The 25,303-nt window shown below is 43.5% G+C and overlaps 1 protein-coding gene and 1 pseudogene across 5 annotated transcripts in view; both read right to left on the reverse strand.

Annotated features, from left to right (window-relative positions):
* Positions 1–25,303, reverse strand: part of CNIH3 (cornichon family AMPA receptor auxiliary protein 3) — a 337,129-nt gene that overhangs the window by 184,600 nt on the left and 127,226 nt on the right. The window contains exon 2 of one of the 5 annotated variants that reach the window (XR_003118971.1): positions 15,766–15,834. The exons of the other annotated variants lie outside the window; for them this stretch is intronic. The gene's annotated coding sequence lies outside the window, so the exon portion shown is untranslated. The remainder of the gene's footprint in view (positions 1–15,765; positions 15,835–25,303) is intronic. 5 annotated transcript variants of the gene reach the window in all.
* On the reverse strand, positions 236–1,388 carry LOC112633812 (annotated as a pseudogene).

The following is a 25,303-nucleotide window of genomic DNA, read 5'->3' on the forward strand; positions in this document are numbered from 1 at the left end:
TTCATAATTTTTCTTCAGTGACTTTTTTTTTTCCCCACAAAAAGCACTTCTTATTTGAGACAAAGAGAAGTCTTACTGAAAGGATTACATTTCCAAGCAGTCAAAACTCAACTGTTAGTGGCACTATTTTGGCCCGGTAGATTCTGCTTCTCTTTGGTCAGAAAAGGGTATTCAGGTTGTACTTTCCCCAGCTGGGCAAAAAGAAGGGCAAAGCAAAGCTACTCTATTTACAGGGCTCTTCAGATCCAACATTAAGATAGACACACCCTCGCTGGCCACTCTACAGGTTGCTGTCCCACTGCTGAGTGACACAGGCCATACTATCTTTGCAAGGAAAACAAAATGAGGCAGGAAACACAGTATAGGTCACTTGGGGACAAGCAGGCATCCACAGCTTCAAAAATCCTCATGGAAGGGGTAATCGTTGCGGGAGGCACAGCCCACCAAGGCACAGACCCTCCCATTTCTGTTGTAGCTGAATAAGGTGGTCATATCCTGGCTGTTCAGTTTAAAGTCGAAGACCTTAAAGTTCTCAGCAATGTGTTCTGGTGTCACAGACTTGGGGATCACCACCAAGTTCCTCTACGTGGGGAACCAGATCAAAATCTGGGCTGTAGTTTTATTATGCTTGGCTGTGATTTCCTTGATCCTGGGATCCTCCAGGAGGGAAGGATCCGCAGGCTTGGCCCAGGGCCTGTCAGAAGAGCTGAGGGGGCTGTAGGCGGTCACCATGATGCCTTTGGACTGACAGTACTGGATTAACTTCTCCTGAGTGAGGTACAGGTGGCACTCAGTCTGGTTAACCACCTACTTATACTTTAAGTCAGGCTTGTTTAAGATCCTCTCAACCTGGAGATGGTTGAAGTTGAAGATGCCAATAGCTTTCACCAGCCCTTCATCTACTAGCTCTTCCATGCCCGCCCATGTGTCCAGAATGTTGGTGTCACTGGGAACCACATTACCTGACTGATCCAATGGGAAAATTCCTTCCCGGACTTGAAGCTTGCTGGCCAACGAATATGGTAGAGGTCCAGGTAGTCCAGTTTCAGGTCAATGAGCATCTTCTGGAAGGCTCCTTTCAACAGGCCCTTCTCATGGTACGCTCGCCACAGCTTGTTGACAATGAAGAGCTCCTCATGTTTCACTACCTGCTCCCTGAGCTTCTCCTGAATGGCCACTCCCACCTCATTCTTATTCTGGTACACGTGGGCACAGTCGATGTGGCAGTACCCAACGTCAATGGCCACCTTCACAGCCTCAGTTACCTGGCCCGGAGGAGGAGGAGACTTCCAGGTGCCTAGCCCCAGGATGGCCATCTTGGTGCCGTTGTTGAGCATGAAGTGGCTGGCCGTGGCTGCTGTGCTCTCCAGACCTCCGCCCAGAACCATGCACCTCAGTGACTCTTTAGGTAACTTAATAATATTAAAATAGTTATGTCTTTAAGAATGCCTGGTCTAATCAACAATGAAATACTTACTGTGACAGTGGAGCCACTTAATAGATTTGGATTTGCAAAGCCAGTAGGTGGGAGGTTGCTTATTTTCTAATAGGTACCTGACATGAAGCAGTGGGTGCTTTTATTATGGCTACAGGGACCTACCTGATTTTCCCAACTATGGATAGGTAGAGAGACTGAGGTAGCATATAGTCTAGTCTACATGAGTTTTATATATAAATATACTATTAAAATGTCAAAAATAAACTATATATTTTCTAATTAGAACATATAAAAAAATTGACTCATATGTGTAATCCCAACACCTTGGGAGGCTGAGGTGGGAGGATCCTTGAGCCCAGGAGTTCAAGACCAGTGTGGGCAATACTGTGAGACCCTGTCTATATAAATATATAATGCTTTTTAAAAAATAAACATATGAAAAAGGGAAATACCATTTACAAAAAAAAAAAAAAAGTAAGGAACTATAAACATCTACATGCAAGTGAATTACCTTCCTGGTTAATAAGACCTCACTTGTAGCTACCTCTCCTTTACCTTTTTATCACACATTTCCTACCCTGGGAAAAGGTAGGGAGACTACTCCCTTCACAAAGGAAACATGGAAAAAAGACAAACAGCTCCCTAAGAATTAGTTTCTCATGCTTGAGTTCTGATATGGGGTGTTATATTTTCACACAAAAAGCCCTGCTGAATTCCTCACAAATTAACTCTGGGTTAATTTGCTGAACTACTATTACCTAGTTCCACTTAATCTCATTCTAGTTTTCCTTATTCTGCCTTAGAAAAGGACTTTTCTTGGACTCCCTCATTCTGATAAGCTAAGTGTCAATAACTTCCAGCCTTATGAAGATCTCCGAGCACACTGCCTAAATTCCAGCTTAGAGTTCCACAGCAAAGGCAGGGGCTGAGCTCGGCTTTTCCTCTATGCCTAGTCAGACCCATTTTCAGCCATCTCCAAAAAAAGGCTGTACCTTGCAGCTTGTGTTTTAATTACACACTTCCTATATACTCTCTTCCTAAAGGAAGATTGAATGAAAATAGAGAATAGACAAGCAATAAAGAAAATCAACAAAACCAAAAGTTGGTTCTTTGAAAAGATCAACAAAATTAACAAATCTTTGATGAGACTGACTAAAAAAATCAAGAGAAAAGACTCAAGTTACTAAAATACAAAACGATGCTGGGAACATTACTACTGATATTACAGAAATAAAGAGGATTACAAGACAGTATTATGAACAATTGTATGTCAACAATTTTGATTATTGATTCAATCTACTTAATAGTTATAGGTCTAGTAAAATTTTCCATTTCTTTATTAGTCAGTTTTGGTAGATTATGTGTTTCTAGGAATTGTTCATTTCATCCAGGTTATTCGACGTGTTGCACTCCAGTCTAGGCAGCAGGGCCAGACCCTGTCTCAAAAACAACAACTACAACAAAAAAACAACTTAGAAATAAATTTAACGAAGGAAGCAAAAGACTTGTACACTGAAAACTATGAAACATTGCTGGAAGGTAAAGTAAATGAAAAGACATCCTTTGTTCATGGATTGGCAGACTTAACATTGTTAAGATGACAAGACTACCCAAAGTAATCTACAGCTTCAATACAATCGCTATTAAAATCCCAACAGCATTTTTTGGGGCAGAAATATTAAAAAAAAAAAAAAAAACCAACAACCCTATCCTAAAATTCATCAAGGGATCAATCTCCAATAATCCTCTAACAGGATTGCTGTACAGATTCAATTAGATCAGGGGTTTAGTGAATTCTGTTGTTGTTTTTTTTTTCCTTGAGATGGGGTTTCACTCTGTCACCCAGGCTGAAGTGCAACAGCATGATCTCAGCTCACTGCAACCTCCACCTCCCAGATTCAAGAGATTATCATCCCTCACCCTCCCGAATAGCTGGAACTACAGGCGTGCACCACCTTGCCCAGCTAAGTTTTGTATTTTTAGTAGAGACAGGGTTTCACCATGTTGACTAGGCTGGTCTCAAACTCCTGACCTCAGGTGATTCACCCGTCTCCACCTCCCAAAGTGCTGGGATTACAGGCATGAACCACCACGCTGGGCTGTGAATTCTTATAATTATATGTTGCCTTGGCATCCATTTTAAATATAAGTTGGACTTCCTCATACCAGAAGTAGAGTTTAGTTGCCTTTGACACAATTTCTAGTTCTCCACCTCCTACTAGTTCTGCAGTGTGGTTGATCCAGATGTCTGCCTTATACAACAACCTCCTGGTGATCACCTGCCTATAAGACAACTAGATGCAACCTATTTGACTTGCCTGGCTGACCCCCACATCTTGCATTGTCTGTGCAGATACGCTGCAGTGACCATCTCTCAGTCACAGCATGGCCCCATGGAACTCATGCTTGCTTGCTTTAAACCCACCAGTTAGAACTCCCTGTGGAAAACCTGCTTGGGCAATCCCCTGGACACCAAAAAGGGCTTTGGCCCTCAGGTCGTCTCTCACCCTCTCTCTTTTGCTTTCTACCCTCTGGTTGCCCCTGCAGGTCCCAGTCAGTGCCCCTCTTCCTGTCGGACCTGCTTGGGGTTTTTTTGTTGGTTTGTTTTTGAGATGGAGTCTCACTCTGTCGTCCAGGCTGGAATGTAGTGGTGCGATCTCGCCTCACTGCAATTTCCGCCTCCTAGGTTCAAGCGATTCTCATGCCTCAGCCTCCCAAGTAGCTGGGATTACAGGTGCCCAGCACCATGCCCGGCTAATTTTTTGTATTTTTAGTAGAGACAGGGTTTCATCATGTTGGCCAGGCTGGTCTTGAACTCCTGACCTCAAGTGATCCATCCACCTCAGCCTCCCAAAGTGCTAGGATTACAGGCGTGAGCCACCATGCCTGTCCCCTGCTGGTTTTATGATACCCTCTTCTCTCTGCAATCTTTAAGTAATTAAAAAACTGCTTCGGTTATTTTATGTGTCTTGCTATGCCACCTCCTCTGTGTCTCACCTGGCTGCCATACCTGATTCTAGCTCTCCTCAGGGCAGGGCTCTCCTAGAGAGTGACAATCTTGCATTAGGGCCACTCTCAAAAGAGAGACCTCAAAACCCAATGAGAAGAAAACACAACAAGGGGTTTTGGGGGAATTTGATGGGTTAACCCAAAGTTTACAGAGAAGTGCAAGGGACCAAGAATAGCCAAGATACACTCAAAGGAAAATAAGACAAGAGGCCTTGCCCTATCAAGTATCAAGAATTATTAAAAAGCTCTAGTAATTAAGATAGTGGAGGCACAGAGGTATACTGAACAATGAAATAGAATAGGTTCCAGAAACAGACCCATATGTATATGTGCATTTATGACAAAGCTGCCGTTGCTCACAGTGTGGAAATTCATGGTGCTGAGTACTGAGTATTCACACAGGAAAAAAGAGAAAAAGAAAAAGAAATATGATCCTATTTCTATTGGATCTATACTATTGAAAACAAACATCAATTCCACGTAGACTGTAGGCCTAAATGTGAAAGGCAAAACTATAAAACTTTTAGAAGATAATATAGGCAATGTGATTATAACATTCAGTAAGAAAGATTGCATACAAAGTTGTTGTATAAATAGTTTATACAAAAAATATAAACTATAAAGGAAATGTTTGATAAGTTTGGCTAAGCTAAAATTAGAACATATGTTCACCAAAAGAAACTGTTAGAGAATTTAAAAAACAATTAAAAATGGAGAAGCTTTTGAGAAGTGTCTGTTCATATCCTTTGCCCACTTTTTGATGGGGTTGTTTGTTTTCTTCTTGTAAATTTGTTTGAGTTATTTGTAGGTTCTGGATATTAGCCCTTTGTCAGATGAGTAGATTGCAAAATTTTTCTCCCATTCTGTAGGTTACCTGTTCACTCTGATGGTAATTTCTTTTGCTGTGCAGAAGCTCTTTAGTTTAATTAGATCCCATTTGTCAATTTTGGCTTTTGTTGTTGTTGCTTTTGGTGTTTTAGATATGAAGTCCTTGCCCATGCCTATGTCCTGAGTGGTATTACCTAGGTTTTCTTCTAGGGTTTCTCAAAAGAAGACATTCATATAGCCAACAGACACATGAAAAAATGCTCATCATCACTTGCCATCAGAGAAATGCAAATCAAAACCACAATGAGATACCATCTCACACCAGTTAGAATGGCAATCATTAAAAAATCAGGAAACAACAGGTGCTGGAGAGGATGTGGAGAAATAGGAACACTTTTACACTGCTGGTGGGACTGTAAACTAGTTCAAACATTGTGGAAAACAGTGTGGCAATTCCTCAAGGATCTAGAACTAGAAATACCATTTGACCCAGCCATCCCATTACTGGGGATATACCCAAAGGATTATAAGTCATGCTGCTATAAAGACACAGGCACACATATGTTTATTGTGGCACTATTCACAATAGCAAAGACTTGGAATCAACCCAAATGTCCATCAGTGACAGACTGGATTAAGAAAATGTGGCACATATACACCATGGAATACTATGCAGCCATAAAAAAGGATAAGTTTGTGTCCTTTGTAGGGACGTGGATGCAGCTGGAAACCATCATTCTCAGCAAACTATCACAAGAACAGAAAACCAAATACCGCATGTTCTCACTCATAGGTGGGAATTGAACAATGAGATCACTTGGACACAGGAAGGGGAACATCACACACCGGGTCCTATTGTGGGGAGGGGGTAGGGGGAAGGGATAGCATTAGGAGATATACCTAATATAAATGACGAGTTAATGGGTGCAGCACACCAACATGCACATGTATACATATGTAACAAACCTGCATGTTGTGCACATGTACCCTAGAACTTAACGTATAATTTAAAAAAATGGAGAAGCTATTTGCTGCAATATATAAATGTGGTAGTATCTAAAATACACAAAAAAGTCATATAAATCTATAAAGAAAAGAAATCTTAACAGAAAAAGATAGGTGCAGCCATAAAAAAGAACAAGATTATGTCCTTTGTGGCAACATGGACGCAGCTGGAGGCCATTATCCTAAGTAAATTAACACAGGAACAGAAAACCGAATACCACATGTTCTCACTTATAAGTGGGAGCTAAACATTGGGTACACGGGGACACAAAGATGGCAACAACAGACACTGGGGACTGCTAGAGGTGGGAGCGGAGGGAAGGATTGAAAAACTATCAGGCACTAAGCTCACTACGTGGGTGACAGGATCGATTGTACCCCAAACTGCAGCATCACATAATATACCCATGGAACAAACCTGCACATGTACCCCTTGAATCTAAAATAGAAATTGAAATTATTTTAAAAATCATTAAGGTTGGCAAGACTTTCTCTCTTTAGAGTAGAAGAAACATAAGTATCCATATCCATATGAAAATATGCTTGGCCAGGTGCAGTGGCTCACACCTGTAATCCCAGCACTTTGGGAGGCTGAGGTAGGTGGATCACCTGAGGTTGGAAGTTCGAGACCAGCTTGGCTAACATGGTGAAACCCTGTGTCTACTAAAACTACAAAAATTAGCCCAGCATGGTGGTGGGTGCCTGTAATCCCAGCTACTCTGGAGGCTGAGGCAAGAGAATCTCTGGAACCCAGGAGGTGGAGGTTGCAGTGAGCCAAGATCTTGCCATTGCACTCCAGCCTGGGCAACAGAGCGAGACTGTCGAAAAAAAAAAGAAAGAAAATATTCTCAACCTCATTCACAATCAGAAAAAAGAACAAACCACAGTAAGATACTATTTCATACCTACCAGACTGGCAAAACTTTAAAAGTCTGACAAAATCAGGTGTTGGCTATGATGGAAAAACCAGAGCACTCACACTGTTGGTGAGAGTGTCAATTGGCACAACCACTTGAAAAAGAATTAGAAATAATCTAGAGGAAGGCCATCTTATTCTCAACATACATTTTAATACCCAATCCATTCCCGACATTAGAAAAAGCTCCAAAAATTAGATTCCGACCCTCAAACCTCACAACAGGACTTAATTAACCTCACCTTCAAGGTGTACTGTAATAGAGTAGAGACAGCCAAGTAGCAATGTATTTCTGAGTTGCAATTCCTTGCCTCCACTGTGAGACAAACCCCAGCCACATCTCCAGCAGACAAGAACTTCCAAACACCTGAACCGCAGCTGCCAGGGGTTCCTCCAGAACCTCCTCTCCCAGGAGCTAGCTACAAGTGCTGGAAATCTGGCCACTGGGCCAAGGAGTGCCCACAGCCTGGGATTCCTCCTAAGCCATGTCCCATCTGTGTGGGACCCCACTGAAAATTGGACTGTCCAGCTCCACCCAGCGCCACTCCCAGAGCCCCTTCAACTCTGGCCCAAGGCTCTCTGACTCCTTCCCAGATCTTCTCGGCTTTAGTGACTGAAGACTGACGCTGCCCAATCGCCTCGGAAGCCCCCTGGACCATCACAGACGCTTCAGGTAACTCTCACAGTGGAGGGTAAGTCCGTTCCCTTCTTAACCAGTATGGAAGCTACCAACTCCACATTACCTTCTTTTCAAGGGCCTGTTTCCTTTGCCTCCATAACTGTTGTGGGTATTGACGCCCAGGCTTCCAAACCTCTTAAAACTCCCCAACTCAGGTGCCAACTTGGACAACATTCTTTTATACACTCCTTTCTAGTTATTCCCACCTGCCCAGCTCCCTTATTAGGTCTAGACATTTTAACTAAATTATCTGCTTCCCTGACTATTCCTGGGCTACAGCCACACCTCATTGCTGCCTTTTCCCCCAGTTCAAAGCCTCCTTCGCATCCTCCCCTTGTATCTCCCCACCTTAACCCACAAGTATGGGATACCTCTACTCCCTCCTTGGTGACCAATCATGCACCCCTTATCATCCCATTAAAACCTAATCACCCTTATCCTGCTCAATGCCAACATCCCATCCCACAGCACGCTTTAAAAGGATTAAAGCCTGTTATCACTCGCCTGTTACAGTATGGGCTTCCAAAACCTATTAACTCTCCTTACAATTCCCCCATTTTACCTGTCCTAAAACCAGACAAGCCTTACAGGTTAATTCAGGATCTACACCTTTTCAACTGAATTGTTTTGCCTAACCACTCCATGGTGCCAAACCCATATACTCTCCCATCCTCAATACTTCCCTCCACAACCCATTATTCTGTTTTGGATCTCAAACATGCTTTCTTTACTATTCCTTTGCCCCCTTCATCCCAGCCTCTCTTCGCTTTCACCTGGACTGACCCTGACACCCATCAGGCTCAGCAAATTACCTGGGCTGTACTGCCGCAAGGCTTCGCGGTCAGCCCCCATTACTTCAGTCAGGCCCAAATTTCTTCCTCATGTTACCTATCTCGGCATAATTCTTCAGGAAAACACATGTGCTCTCCCTGCTGATCGTGTCCGACTGATCTCTCAAACCCCAACATCTTCTACCAAACAACAACTCCTTTCCTTCCTAGGCATGGTTGGATACTTTCTTTTTTTTTTTTTTTTTTTTTTTTTTTTTTTTGAGACGGAGTCTCACTGTGTCTCCCAGGCTGGAGTGCAGTGGCGCGATCTCGGCTCACTGCAAGCTCCGCCCCCCGGGTTCACGCCATTCTCCCGCCTCAGCCTCCCAAGTAGCTGGGACTACAGGCGCCCGCTACCACGCCCGGCTAGTTTTTTGTATTTTTAGTAGAGACGGGGTTTCACCATGTTAGCCAGGATAGTCTCAATCTCCTGACCTTGTGATCCACCCGCCTCGGCCTCCCAAAGTGCTGGGATTACAGGCTTGAGCCACCGCGCCCGGCCGGTTGGATACTTTCATCTTTGGATACCTGGTTTTGCCATCTTAACAAAACCATTATATAAACTCACAAAAGGAAACCTAGCTGACCCCATAGATCCTAAATCCTTTCTCCACTCCTTCAACAGCTTTAGAGACTGCCCCCACACTAGCTCTCCCTGACTCATCCCAACCCTTTTCATTACACACAGTCAAAGTGCAGGGCTGTGCAGTCGGAATTCTTACACAAGGACCAGGACCACACCCTGTAGCCTTTTTATCCAAACAACTTGACCTTACTGTTTTAGGCTGGCCATCATGTCTCTATGCAGTGGCTGCCACCACCCTAATACTTTTAGAGGCCCTCAAAAATCACAAACTATGCTCAACTCACTCTCTACAGTTCTCATAACTTCCAAAATCTATTTTCTTCCTCACACCTGACACATATACTTTCTGCTCCCCGGCTCCTTCAGCTGTACTCACTCTTCATTGAGTCTCCCACAATTACCATTGTTCCTGGCCCGGACTTCAATCTGGCCTCCCACATTATTCCTGATGCCACACCTGACCCCCGATACACCTGATATTCACTCCATTTCCCCAAATTTCCTTCTTTCCTGTTCCTCACCCTGGTCACACTTGGTTTATTGATGGCAGTTCCACCAGGATTAAATGCCACACACCAGCAAAAGCAGGCTATGCTATAGTATCTTCCACGTCTAACATTGAGGCTACTGCTCTGCCCCCTTCCACGACCTCTCAGCAAGCCGAATTCATTGCCTTAACTCGAGCCCTCACTCTTGCAAAAGGACTATGCATCAATATTTGTACTGACACTAAATATGCCTTCCATATCCTGCACCACCATGCTGTTATATGGGCAGAAAGAGATTTCCTCACTACACAAGGTCCTCCACCATTAATGCCTCTTTAATAAAAACTCTTCTCAAGGCTGCTTTACTTCCAAAGGAAGCTGGAGTCTTACACTGCAAGGGCCATCAAAAGGCATCAGATCCCATCACTCAGGGCAACGCTTATGCTGATAAGGTAGCTAAAAAAAGCAGCTAGCCATCCAACTTCTGTCCCTCACGGCCAGTTTTTCTCCTCATCTGGTCACTGCCACCTACTCCCCCACTGAAACTTCCACTTATCAGTCTCTTCCCATACAAGGCAAATGGTTCTTGGACCAAGGAAAATATCTCCTTCCAGCCTCACAGGCCCATTCTATTCTATCATCATTTCATAACCTCTTCCATGTAGGTTACAAGCCGCTAGCCCACCTCTTAGAATCTCTCATTTCCTTTCCATCTTGGAAATCTATCCTCAAGGAAATCACTTAGTTGTTCCATCTGCTATTCTACTACTCCTCAGGGATTGTTCAGGCCCCCTCCCTTCCCTACACATCAAGCTCAGGGATTTGCGCCCCCCCAGGACCGGCAAATTGACTTTACTCATATGCCTCGAGTCAGGAAACTAAAATACCTCTTGTTCTAGGTGGACACTTTCTTTTTTTTTTTTTTTTTTTTTTTTTTGAGACGGAGTCTCGCTCTGTAGCCCGGGCTGGAGTGCAGTGGCCGGATCTCAGCTCACTGCAAGCTCCGCCTCCCGGGTTCACGCCATTCTCCTGCCTCAGCCTCCCGAGTAGCTGGGACTACAGGCGCCCGCCACCTCGCCCGGCTAGTTTTTTGTATTTTTTAGTAGAGATGGGGTTTCACGGTGTTCGCCAGGATGGTCTCGATCTCCTGACCTCGTGATCCGCCCATCTCGGCCTCCCAAAGTGCTGGGATTACAGGCTTGAGCCACCGCGCCCGGCCTCTAGGTGGACACTTTCACTGGATGGGTAGAGGCCTTTCCCACAGGGTCTGAGAAGGCCACTGCAGTCATTTCTTCCCTTCTGTCAGACATAATTCCTTGGTTTGGCCTTCCCACCTCTGTACAGTCCGATAACAGACCAGCCTTTACTAGTCAAATCACCCAAGCAGTTTCTCAGGCTCTTGGTATTCAGTGGCACCTTGTTTTACCTCAAACTGTCACCCTTAAGTCTCTCTTTAAGTGGATAGAAGATCTTCAGTGACAAAGTACACTCCAATACTTTCACCCTGATGAAGTCCTATTCTTTACTTTTATACTCACTGTTACTCTGGTTCCCATTCCTATGCCACCCTCTACCTCTCCCCAGCTATCTCTACCACACTATCAATCTCACTCTCTCCTAGCCATTTCTAATCCTTCTTTAACACAATTGTTGGCTTTGCATTTCTCTTTCCTCCAAAATTGCTGAGGCCTCGATTTACTCACTGCTGAAAAAGGAGGACTTTGTATATTTTTAAATGAAGAGTGTTGTTTTTACCTAAATCAATCTGGCCTGATATATGACAACATAAAAAAACTCGAGGATAGAGCCCAAAAACTCGCCAACCAAGCAAACAATAACATCGAACCCCCTTGGACACTCTCTAATTGGATGTCCTGGGTACTCCCAATTCTTAGTTCTTTAAAACCTATTTTTTTCTCCTTCTTTTATTTGGACCTTATGTCTTTCGTTTAGTTTCTCAATTCATACAAAACCGCATCCAGGCCATCACCAATAATTCTATATGACAATACTCCTTCTAACAACCCCACAATATCACCCCTTACCCCAAAATCTTTCTTCAGTTGAATCTCTCCCACTGTAGGTTCCCACGCCGCCCCTAATCCTGCTTGAAGCAGCCCTGAGAAACATCACCCATTATCTCTCCATATCATCCCCCAAAATTTTCACCGCCCCAACACTTTACCAATATTTTGTTTTCCTTATTAATATAAGAAGACAGCAATGTTAGGCCTCTGAGCCCAAGCTAAGCCATCATATCCCCTGTGACCTGCACATATACATCCAGATCGCCTGAAGCAACTGAAGATCCACAAAAGAAGTGAAAATAGCCTTAACTGATGACATTCCACCATTGTGATTTGTTTCTGCCCCACCCTGACTGATCAATGTACTTTCTAATCTCCCCACCCTTTAGAAGGTTCTTTGTAATTCTCCCCACCCTTGAGAATGTACTTTGTGAGATCCACCTGCTGCCCGCAAAACATTGTTCCTAACTCAGCCGCCTATCCCAAAACCTATAAGAACTAATGATAATCCACCACCCTTTGCTGACTCTCTTTTCAGACTCAGCCCGCCCACACCCAGGAGAAATAACAGCCATGTTGCTCACACAAAGCCTGTTTGGTGGTCTCTTCACACGGACATGTGAGACAGCAAGAATGAAGATTCATGTGCCCTGTAACCCAGCAGGTCCGCATGCAGGATTATACCCTAGAGCTCCTGTACATGTGTACAAAGGGCCTCATACAAGAATGATTGAAAAAGTCTTGTCTAGATCGTGTTTTAAAAATGGAAACAATGCAAACATTCAACCACATCTGAATGAATAAACCACGCGGTGGTGTATTTATATGCTCTAGCACCATATAATTCCTATAATAGGAATTAGTTACAGTGACACACAACTGCACAGATGAAACTCAAGATCAAATGTCTGAGTGAAACACACAAGTTGCAGAAAATTCATACAGTATGATTCCATTTGTTTAAAGTCCAACAACATTCAAAACTAAACAACATGTCGTTTTGGAATATAGCAAAAAGTAAAAAAGTATTTTAGAAAAAAAGTGAACAAGGCCAGGAGCACTGGCTCACACCTGTAATCCCAGCACTTTGGGAGGCCAAGATGGGCAGATCACCTGAAGTTGGGAGTTCGAGACCAGCCTGACCAACATGGAGAAACTCCATCTCTATTAAAAATACAAAGCCGAGTGTGGTGGCGCATGCCTGTAATCCCAGCTACTCAGGAGGCTGAGGCAGGAGAATCGCTTGAACCTGGGAGGCAGAGGTTGCTGTGAGCTGAGATCGCGCCATTGCACTCCAGGCTGGGCAACAAGAGTGAAATTCAGTCCAAAAAAAAAAAAAAAGTGAACAATAAACACAAAATTCAGGAGAATAACTACATCTGAGAAGGGAAGAAGACAGATTCTACAGGGCACCCAAAGGTAATGCTGGACACAGGTGTTCACTCTTTTGTAATTCTTTTTATATTTTAGAGACAGGGTCTTGCTCTGTCACCCAGGCTGGAATGCAATGACGTGATCAAGGTTCACTGCAGCCCCAACCCCTGGGCTCAAGCAATCCTCCCAGCTCAGCCTCCTGAGTAGCTGGGACTGCAGGCATGCACCACACCTAACTAATTTATTTATTTTTTGTAGAGATGAGGTCTCACTATATTGCTCAGGCTGGTCTTGAACTCCTGGCCTCAAGCAATCCTCCTGCCTTGGCCTTCAGAAGCTCTGGGATTATGGACATGAACCACCATGCCTGGCCAATATTGTAATTCCTTACACATCATATATATATATTATATGAATATTCTCAATATCTAATCAAAACAATCAAATGAGATGATGACTAAGTGAAACACACAGCTCAGCAGCTGACATCTATTAGGTGCCCATTCTTCTTCTAAGTCTCGTTTCATTATAAATTCTGTTTGTTTGTTTGAGATGGAGTCTTGCTCTGTTGTCAGGCTGGAGTGCACTGGCGTGATCTCGGCTCACTGCAACCTCCGACTCCCTGGTTCAAGCAATTCTCCTCCCTTAGCCTCCAGAGTAGCTGAGATTACAGGCGCGTGCCACCACACCCAGCTAATTTTTGTATTTTTATTAGAAAAGGGGTTTTACTGTGTTGGCCAGGATGGTCATGATCTCCTGACCTCATGATCCGCCCACCTTGGCCTCCCAAAGTACTGGAATTACAGGCATGAGCCACCGCGCCTGGCCTCATTATAAATATTTTAAAATGAATTTGAGTAAAACTAAATGGTTTTCTTTCGACTTCAATAATTGCTCTTAGATGGAAGAATGCCACAGGATCAGATTCCAGGTCTGTTCAAAGTCAAAGACTAACAAGGCTCCCCTACTCCTGGTTCTCAATCCTGCAACATCCCACTGGGGTCATTTAAGCCAACTGAACTAAAAATAAACATCTACAGCTGTTTCATCCTTTCCCCCCACCTTGATTCTTACCTGTGTGGTTCTTTTTTTGACTAGAAAATAATCCTTTTGTGAAACTATGATGAGAGAAGCCACACCCCTAAACTGGAAGAAATAAAAATAGAGGCACAGTGGATGCCAGAACAGTCACACACTCTCCCGTTTGAGTGCTCTGCATCATCACACGTTATATTTAGCTTGGTGCAAAAGTAATTTTAATGGCAAAAAATGCAATTGCTTTTGCACTCACCTAATACAAAAGGCAGAGTAGGCGTAAAGATAGTGATCTGCTCACTGCCTGTTCTTGGGGTATCTTCTGGTCCAAATGCTATAAATCTCAGGACACAGGCATGGGCAAAGACTTCATGTCTAAAACACTGAAAGCAATGGCAACTAAAGCCAAAATTGACAAATGGGATCTAATTAAACTAAAGAGCTTCTGCACAGTAAAAGAAACTATCAGCAGAGTGAACAGGCAACCTACGGAATGGGAGAAAATTTTTGCAATCTATCCATCTGACAAAGGGCTAATATCCAGAATCTACAAAGAACTTAAACAAATTTACAAGAAAAAAACAAACAACCCCATCAAAAAGTAGGCAAAGGATATGAACAGACACTTCTCAAAAGAAGACATTTATGCAGCCAACAAACATATGAAAAAATGCTCATCATCACTGGTCATTAGAGAAATGCAAATCAAAACCACGATGAGATACCATCTCATGCCAGTTAGAATGGCAATCATTAAAAAGTCAGGAAACAACAGATGCTGGAGAGGATGTTGAGAAATAGGAACACTTTTACACTCCTGTTGGTGGGAGTCTAGATTAGTTCAACCATTGTGGAAGACAGTGTGGCAATTCCTCAAGGATCTAGAACTAGAAATACCATTTGACCCAGCAATCCCATTACTGGGTATATACCCAAAGGATTATAAATCATTCTACTATAAAGACACATGCACATGTATGTTTCCTGCGACGCTATTCACAATAGCAAAGACTTGGAATCAACCCAAATGTCCATCAATGATAGACTAGATAAAGAAAATATGGCTCATATACAGCATGGGATACTATGCAGCCATAAAAAAGGATGAGTTCGTGTCCTTTGCATGGACATGGATGAAGCTGGAAACCATCATTCTCAGCAAACTATCACAGGAACAGAAAATTAAACACCGCATGTTCTCACGCATGAGTGGGAGTGGAGGAAGAAGAACACATAGCCACAGGGAGGGGAACATCACACACCGGGGCCTGTAGGGGGATGGGGAATAGGGGACCGATAGCATTAGGAGAAATACCTAATGTAGGTGATGGGTTGATGGGTGCAGCAAACCATCATGGCACGTGTATACATATGTAACAAAACTGCATGTTCTGCACATGTACCCCAGAACTTAAAGTATAGTTAAAAAAAAAAAAAAGAAGAAGAAATAAAAGAAATTAAACTCATGCTAAATCCTGAAAAAAAAAAGAAAGAAAACATCTGTGACACAAAAGAGCCCCAAACCAAAGAGAATTGCAAGTAATGCTGACATTTTAGTAATAAAGGCGCTGGCATTGGTCTTCTCTCCAGTTTTGCTTTGCTTTATAACCAGGAGGCAGCTGGAAAACAAACAAAACATACAAGGTTTTATCACTTCATTCAAACAGACTTCAGAGAAGTGGCATCCAGGTATGCTATAGAGACAATCAAATTCTATTGTTTGTCTAAGTGTCCACTGAATTTCTAAGTTAATTAAAGCTATGGGGAGAAAAAAAAAAAAACAGAAGGACAGGCAAGGACTGTGTTTTCACTGGTGCTCCAGAAAAGTCAGCAACAAACAAGTGAGAGGAAAAAGAGAAACGAGCTGGCCAGACCTTCTCAGTGTGAGGGAAGCAAACGTTCACCGAGATGGTCCATTCATCTGCTCAACCACTGAGCACCCACTGTGCACCAGGCTCTGTGCTGGGAAAAATAAACACATAATTCCCTACCTCATGGAGAATGTAGCTCAGTAGGGGAAAGTCAGAAGCAAGTTGGCAATTCGTGGTATACAGGAGAAGCAGTGGCTGCCACGGGACCACACAGCACCGGGCTTGAGGGCTCAGAAAAGCCTCCTCAGAAAGGAACAGCGAATCTCAGACTCCACTGTGGAGTAAGACCAGTTGTCCTGACATAGTGCATAGTGGGCTGAGGGAGGGGAGTATGAAGCAAGAGGAGAAAGCCCCAATCTGGAGAACAGCAGGTGTCAGGGCTCAGGGAGCAAGCATGGGGTATAGGAGAAGGATAACTAGGTCAGAAGGCCTGGAGCAAAGAATGCAAGCAGGGTAGTGCTGGGTTCACCATCCCTAAATATTATGCTCTCCATGGCTTCAGGCCCACTGGACAAACCCAGGCAATGAACAGCCTCAGACCTGGAGAGCAGAACTCCTGACTCACACATCTCATCTATCTTTTCCACAGTGCCTTGTGTTCTTGCAGTCACACTCTTTGTTGCAGATACAATGCCAGCCGGAAATATGGCTGTGACAGGACAGTGACTCAGAGTATACAGTTGGGCAATGAGAACTTAAACCATAACTATAAGACTTTTTGTGAGAAAAACCTATTAGACAGAGACATACACACACTCAGATCTGCTACTCCTAGCAACTCCTCCATTATATATTAAGAGGAGACCTCAAGCATTGCAAAATCTATTTGGGGGAATGGTAACCAGTTTTATTGCGTGCCTGTTCTTGAGAAAACCTCTGATAAATGGAATCAATGGAACCTTATTTATTTTCAAATCTGTTCACACATAGCCTTAGGGTCATTTGTGATGTGAGACTGAAGGGGACTGGGATGCTGTGGATGACAGCTGCCCACCATCTGTCTGGTCCTAAACCATCCACCTTCCCACTGTAGCTGCTCAGGCTCTCCTAGCCAGAGGCCTGTCAGGAGCCAATTGAGCTGTATCTATCCAGGTATCGTTAATTTGTTTCCGCTGTGATTATTCCTTCTGGCAGACAAAGCCATCCTTGTGGAAGGCAGAGCAGGACAATCCCACCCAGGCACATGGACCAGGCAGCTGGCAGAGTGCATTGAGGTGGCTCTGCCATCTGCTGCTTAGAAGGAAGGGCCTGAGGCTCACACATGCATCCAAAGCCTGTAAACCCCAGACTTCACCAAACCAAGTGGTAACGCCTCCATCCAAGTATCATCAGCCCTTCTGGTCACATGGATGCATTGTGTGACTTCTCATCCTCTTCAAGTTAACCCTTGTGATTCACTTTGACCTGATAAAAATGCTGGGCTGCCAGTGGGAGGGGTTGAGAATAGGAAGCAAAGAGACTTCATAGTGCGATTTGTCTTGCACTGGAGACAAATCAAGCCCTGGGGATGGCCTTAGCCTCTTCTGTCCAGAGACGGTCCTACTGAAAATAATAACAGATTATTTTCCTTAGAGCTAAATCATTCTCTATGTTTTGTCATTTTAGAAAACCAGAGATATATTTCAAACTGGTAGTGACACTTTCTTCTACCACCCTGTGCCACCAGTGCCTAGCACACAGCAGGCATTTATAAACAGTTATTGATACTAGGTGATAAATTATTAGCACAAGAGCCTGCTTATTTAGAAAAGGAAATTCTACAAAATCAAAGATCTAGAAGGACAGGCATGGACTATCCAGTAGAGAGCACACCTCAATATGTGACTGCTCAAGAAGCCACTTATCAAATCAAACACAAGTGTGACTCACATCACATGGGTCCTTTCAATGTGGAGACCTATTCCTCTCCAGGATCTCACCTATTAGAAAAATGTAGATTCACCCTATGGATTTTAAGATTCTGTCCTCTCTGTGGGGAGACATTTGGAGTTGTCACTCAGCAGCAGAGATCTGGAGGGACCAGATGGCTGGTAAAACAGGAGGCTATTCTCAATTCAGGGCCAACAGGAAAGCTGGAAGGCAGAGCCCAAATTTAGTTTGAAACCTGATGCCCGACAGTATAAAATTAGAAACTCCTTTGAACCATCTGGTTCTTTTAAATAAATACCTGTCTGTCCGATCCTAGAATGGAAGGAGATTCAAAGTCTAGCTCCCTTCCCTAAGACACAACATCTGTTCCATCAGTAGTGAACAGCAGCCATGGGAGATACTTAATACTGGCTAGCTGACAGAGCCTACACTAATGGCTGCCTATCTTAAGTACTCTAAAGTTCTTCAGAATCTTTCTGATTCCAACATCTCTTTCACTCTTCTCTTCCAACCACCAAATCCCCTCTTCATACTCTCCCTGAGGCTAGAATACACACACACACACACACACACACACACACCCCATCTAAAATATTTCAATGTAGTATTGTCCTTCTTCTGCCAACCCACCCATAATGATCATTCCTTCTCTACATTGCTCTACTTTCTATTGTCCTTCTCTCCCCTTCTCTTGACAGTGATATAATTTATCCACGACCCCCCAAAAATCAACACGCCACCCCCCTGTGGGGTGACTGTCTTAGTTCATTTTGTGTTGCCATAAAGGAATACCTGAGACTGGGTAATTTATTAAAAGGAGAGGTTTATTTGGCTCATGGTTCTGCAGTCTGTACAAGAAGCATGGCACCAGCATCTGCTCCTGGTGAGGACCTCAGGAAGCTTCCAGTTGCAGTAGAAGAGGAAGAAAAGCAGTGTGTCTTATGGTAAGGGAGGGGGCAAGAGAGAGAGCGAGGGGAGGGGTGTCATGCTCTTTTAAACAACCACTCTCATGTGAACTAGTAGAGTGAGCACTCACTCATTATGATGGAGAGGGCCACCAAGCCATTCATGAGGGATCTGCCTGCCTGATCCAAACACCTCCCATTAGGCCCCATCTTCCAACACTGGGGATCAAATTTCAGCATGAGATTTGGAGGGACAAATATCCAAACTGTATCAGTCACCATCCCTAAATATTATAAAATAATCTGTCCCCAGCCAAATCAATGTATACCCCAGACCCTTCTCCCTTAAACCCCCATTTTTCAGCTTTCATGTGGCCTAAGATCTCTTCCACCACACATCATCTCACCACATGCTAACACCACCCCAACCTTTTATCTTGACTGGAAATGGCCTAACCTGAGTGATTTAGTGATTTCATCCCTTGGAAACAGAAGTGAAGAAGAGTCTGGAGTGGAAGGGTCAGCAGTGAAGACCCCAAGAAGGGAGAGTCAAATAGGACCTCCCTAAGTACTTCCATTTTCTCTTGTATTCCAAAGGCCTTTTAAATTATAAATGAGATGATGTATAAATTCATCTAGTAAATTGTTGAAGCCCAATGCAAAAGTAACAACACTGTTATTACATTATTCCCACAAAAATCCCTTAATTAGCATAGAAATAGTGTCATTATAGTTCCCTCAAATGAGTTCCTTTTCAGTGACACGGTGATTGAGTCTCAATGTTGGAGTTGTCTTCAACTCCATCCCCTCCCTTGCCCTCTACATTGTAAGGCACAAGTTTCCATGCACTCTTCTTCGAGAAAGTCCTTCAATCCATTCTCCATATCCATTCTCTTTTGCCCTGAACTTAGCTCAGCCCTTTGTGCCTTTGACACTGAAGCATGACTCTCTTATTCTAGGGTCTACTTACTCTATGTGAGCTCAGGTCCTCCAATAAGCAGATGTCAACATGAACAACACATGCAAGATACTTCTTGGGGGAGATACTTGGGCAGGATAGAGAGGGAGAGAGGATGCATAGGCAGAGGGAACCTTTGGACCACACCCGTCTGACACCCGTGACAGGAGGGAAAGAAGACTGGTAGGAAGAGCCTCAGGCCATGCTGCAGTTCTAAGAAAGTCTCGTTTGACTGATAGGTAGTATTGAATCACAGATTCCCATTAGAAGAGACCACATCGAGCAGAATTGGCCCAGCTTTGGTACCTTCAATACGTCAGTGAGGGACAGCAGCAGCTCAGGGAAAGTGTGCATAAAGATCAGAGTAATGAGGAAAAGATAGCTTCTCAAGTACTAAGTGAAATGGACAGACAGAGGCAAAAACTGAAACTTGACTCCCTCTCACGCCATTCACAAAAATCAGCTCCAGGTGGATTGTAGATCTAAGTATGAAATGATAAAGCTTTCAGAAAATTATATATAGAAAAATTCATGACTGAGAAAAGAAGCCTGTAAACCATAAAGGAAAAGACAGATGCACTAGAATGCATTAAAGTTAAGAATTTTTATTTACCAATATTAAGAGCTTCTGTTTTGATAAGCAGAAGAGTGAAAAAACAAACAAGAATGGGAGAGTGTCATTTTAATACATGTAACTAAGAGGCTCATAACCAGACTCTATTAAAAACTGCTAAAAGGGCCGGGCGCGGTGGCTCAAGCCTGTAATCCTAGCACTTTGGGAGGCCGAGACGGGCGGATCACGAGGTCAGGAGATCGAGACCATCCTGGCTAACACGGTGAAACCCCGTCTCTACTAAAAAAATACAAAAAACTAGCCGGGCGAGGTGGCTGGCGCCTGTAGTCCCAGCTACTCGGGAGGCTGAGGCAGGAGAATAGCGTGAACCCGGGAGGCGGAGCTTGCAGTGAGCTGAGATCTGGCCACTGTACTCCAGTCTGGGCGACAGAGCGAGACTCCGTCTCAAAAAAAAAAAAAAAAAAAAACTGCTAAAAGTTAATCAAAAACAAAATAACAGAGAACCCAGTAGAACAAAGGGTAAGAAACTCAAACTGGTGTTCCACAAGAGACCATGCAAATGGCCAGCAAACATACACAGGTGCTGAATATCATTAATCACAAGGGAAATGCAAATTGAAATCACAATGAGATACATTCAACACACACCTGAATGGTTAAAATCTAAAACAGCGGTCTCCAAACTTTTTGGCACCAGGGACAGGTTTCATGGAAGGCAATTTTCCCACAGACTCAGGGGAATGGTTTCAGGATGATTCAAGTGCATTACACTTATTGTGCACTTTATTTCTATTATTATCACATTGTAATATATGATGAAATAATTATTGAACTCACCATAATGTAGAATCTGTGGGAGCCCTGAGCTTCTTTTCCTACAACTAGATGGTCCCATCTAGGGGTGATGGGAGACAGTGACAGATCATCAGGCATTAGATTTTCATAAGGAGCACATAACCTAGATCTCTCACATGCACAGTTCACAATACGGTTCGTGCTCCTATGAGAATCTAATGCCACCACTGATCTGAAAAGAGGCGGAGCTCAGGTGGTAATGCAAGCAATGTGGAGCAGCTCTAAATGCAGATGAAGCTGCGCTTGCTCACCCTCTGCTCACCTCCTCCTGTGGGACCTGGTTCCTAACAGGCCACAGACTGGTACCAGGGGTTGGAGAGTCCTGATTAAAAGATAACACAAAGTGCTGAAAAGAATGAGGAGCAATAGAAGTTCCTATGCACTATTGAAGAGTGTGTAAAATGATTCCACCACTTTGGAAAACTGTTTGCAAAATCTACTACTGAATATTGCTCATCCTGTGACCTGGAAATTCCACTCCTAGGTATGGAAATGCCTAGAAGTGGTTTTACATAATATAGGATATACACATGAAAAGCCATGCCCAAGAATGTTCATAGCAGCATTACTCACTATTATTAATATGAAGCAAATGTCCAACAGTAAATCTGTGGTCATATTCATTCCATGGCATGCCATAGTGAAAAGTAATGCATCAAAACTACACCCAATGATATAGATAAATTTTACAAATACAATGTTGAGTGACACATACTCTATGATTATATAAAGTTATAAATATATAAAGTTCAAAAATAGTTGAAACTAAAATATCATATTTAGGGATTCACACTTAGGTGGTAAAACTATTGGAAAGATGCAAAGACATGATAACCATGAAGGCCAGGATAGTGGTTACCTTTAGAAAGAGGGAAAGAGTATAATTGGGGAGGGGTACGCAGGTCTACTGGAATGCTAGCAATAGACTATTTTTTACCTGAGTGTTTGCTTTATAATAATTTGTAAAACTTTACTAACATATTTTATCCATTTATCTTAATTGTGTTATATTTCTCAATGTTTTTTAAAAGGAATTCTTTTTTAAAAAAATTACAGATGTAGTGGCTCACGCCTATAATCCCAGCACATTAGGAGGCCAACATGGGAGAATTGCGTGAGGTCAGCAGTTGGAGATCAGCCTGGGCAACACAGTGACACCCCATCTCTACAAAAATGTTAAAAATAAAAAAACTAGCCAGCCATGGTGGCACGTGCCTGTAGTTCTAACTACCTGGAAGGCTGAGGCAGGAGGATCCCTCAAGCCCATGAGTACAAGGTTACAATGAGCTATGACAGGGCCATCACACTCCAGTCTGGGTGACAGAGCAAGACCTAAAAGCTTAGTGTAACACAGAATAAGTGAAAAAGCCAGCAAAACATGGAAGACTAATCACAAATAAGTTAATTTCATCACATGATAAAGCAGGTTTATCATTTTTCTAAAACAAAAGAAGTGGGAAACAGAAGGTATTATTAATAGAAACATCCTCTGAAGCAAAACTGTCTCTGCTTAGAACCCAAACTATATAGAAAGGGTAGAAATTACTCGGCCTCTTCCTAGCAGGTAAGGGTTCCCTTCCCTTCACCTGGCTGGCAGTTTGAATTGCAAGGAAAGATGAAACTCTGTGAATCATGTTGGCAAAAGATGATTGAGGACTAATTTTACCAATGTACTTTAGGTACCAGTTTGCAAAGCATGCTTTTAAGTACTCTGATAATTAATGGGTAAGCTGGCAGGCACTTTTTCACTCTAATACCTTTATTTCTTAATTAAAACGACATGCAGATGTTAACATTTATTAATTATTTTACTAGTTCACAGCAATATAATTAACTGACTTTAAAAAGCTGAAAATGATACTTCCATCTTTCAGAAGTTGCAGCATTTGGTCTAAATGAAAATGTGAAGTAGGAAAAGGTGTCCTCATTTCACAATCTCTTTCCCCACATCTCTCCCCTGTGACTGCTTACAAAGTGGGCTGTAATAATTCTTCCCAATCCAGTGCATGTGCCCCTTTGCAATGTGACTTTGTCACCACTCCCATCGAGGGGTGGGGTCCTTTTCCCCACTAGGGACTGACTAAGGAGGAGGAGTGGTGGGAGCAGTTTGCTCCAGTGGGGAAGAGAATTTTATTGCATTGTTTAGAATTGATAGCACAAGGTGAAAACAAAATAAAAAGCAATCAACTTTTCATTAGTTTTATTATTACTTTTCAATTCTCTACAGAAAATGCACCCTCTTACTGTCTGCACCCAGGAGTTGTTCTCCCACTGCCAATCATTTCCCTGCTTGGTATGCCATTGTTCCCCACCCCTTGAATCTGAGCAGGCTTGGGACGTGCTTTGACCAGTAGAATGTGGTAAAAATGACACTTTGGGACTTCCAAGCCTAGACCTCAAGACATTTGCAAAATTTGCTCTAGTCCTCTTAGAACCTTGAGACCACCATGTGGGGAAGCTGAGCCTGGCCTCCTTGAAGATAGAAGAACACATGAAGAGAGAGGTCCAGCTGATAGCCAGCATTAGTTATCAGGCATGTGAGTGGGGCCATCTTATATCATTGACCCCAATCCAGCCATCAGATGGCAACAGCCACATGAGTGACTCCAGGCAAGACCGGCAGAAGAACCGTCCAGCTGAACCCAGCACAAATGGTGGACCCACATATTTCTGAGCAGTTCGAATGGTTTTTTAAAGTCACTAAATTGGGTTCTCATCCTAGCTCTTCCTTTTAGCAGTGAGACCATGAACAAATCACTTAACTTTTCTAAGTCTTTTCCTTTATCTGTAAAATGGGGATAATGATATAGAACTTTCTACATATGACTGTGGTAAGGACTGAATAGGATTATGTGTATGTGCCAGGGTGGAGGCACTAAGATGTGAAAGGTACCAGATACCAAAGTGAGTATGAACATATCCTACTGAAGGAATTCTCAAAGTAGACAGTTAAGAACTGGTTGAGGGCTAGGCGTGGTGGCTCATGCCTGTAATCCCAGCACTTTGGGAGGCCAAGGCAGGTGGATCACTTGAGGTCAGGAGTTCAAGATGAGCCTGGCCAACATGGCAAAACCCCATCTCTACTAAAAATACAAAAATTAGCCAGGCATGGTGGCACGTGCCTGCAGTCCCAGCAACTCTGGAGGCTGAGGCAGGAGGATCACTTGAACTGGGGAGGTGGAGGTTGTAGCGAGCTAAGATCGTGCCACTATACTCCATCCTAGGTGACAGAGTGAGACTGTCTAAAAAAAAAAAAAAAAAAAAAGAACAGGTTGAGGACTCTTGAACCCCTCAATTTCACCTCAAGGGAGTAAAGACAGAGAGAGGATTTTGTGAGGGGGTTTTCTTTGAAGAAAGCACTGTTGTAAGACTCCTTCTAAGAGGGGAGAGTGGGCTGGGTGCAGTGGGTCACACCTGTGATCCTAGCACTTTGGGAGGCTGAGGTGGGAGGATTGCTTGAGCCTAGGAGTTTGACACCAGCCTGAGCAACATAACAACACCCTACCTCTACAAAAAAATAAAATAAAAATAATTAGCCAGGAATGGTGATGCATGCCTGTGGTCCCAGCTGCTAGGAGTCTGAGGTGGGAGGATTGCTTGAGCCTGAGAGTTGGAGGCTGCAGTGAGCTGTGATCGCACCACTACACTCCAGACTGGGTGACAGAGTGAGACCCTGTCTCAAAAATACAAAAGTGGGGAGGCTGGAGAGTGCTGCCCTCTCTCTTCAAGCCTGTTTGAGAATGGGTCCTTCACCAAGCCTACTCAGAGAGCCTAAGATGTGCTCCTTGTAGTCCAGGAGCTCCTCAGATTCGTGCCTGAGAAAGTGAAACAACAAAGGGGAGGGCTGTCTTTGGGACACAAGGTCTAGAGAGAAATTTTATACCAGGGAGCTGCTGCCTAGACCTGGGATCCCCAACCCGCAGGCCACTGACTGGTACTGGTCCGTGGCCTGTTAGGAACCAGGCCACACAGCAGGAGGTGAGCAGTGGGTGAGCAAGCACTACTGCTTGAGCTCTGCCTCCTGTCAGATCAGTGACAGCATTAGATTCTCACAGG

The sequence above is a fragment of the Theropithecus gelada genome, chromosome 1 (genome assembly GCF_003255815.1).
Source record: "Theropithecus gelada isolate Dixy chromosome 1, Tgel_1.0, whole genome shotgun sequence".
NCBI classification, from domain to species: Eukaryota; Metazoa; Chordata; class Mammalia; order Primates; family Cercopithecidae; genus Theropithecus; species Theropithecus gelada.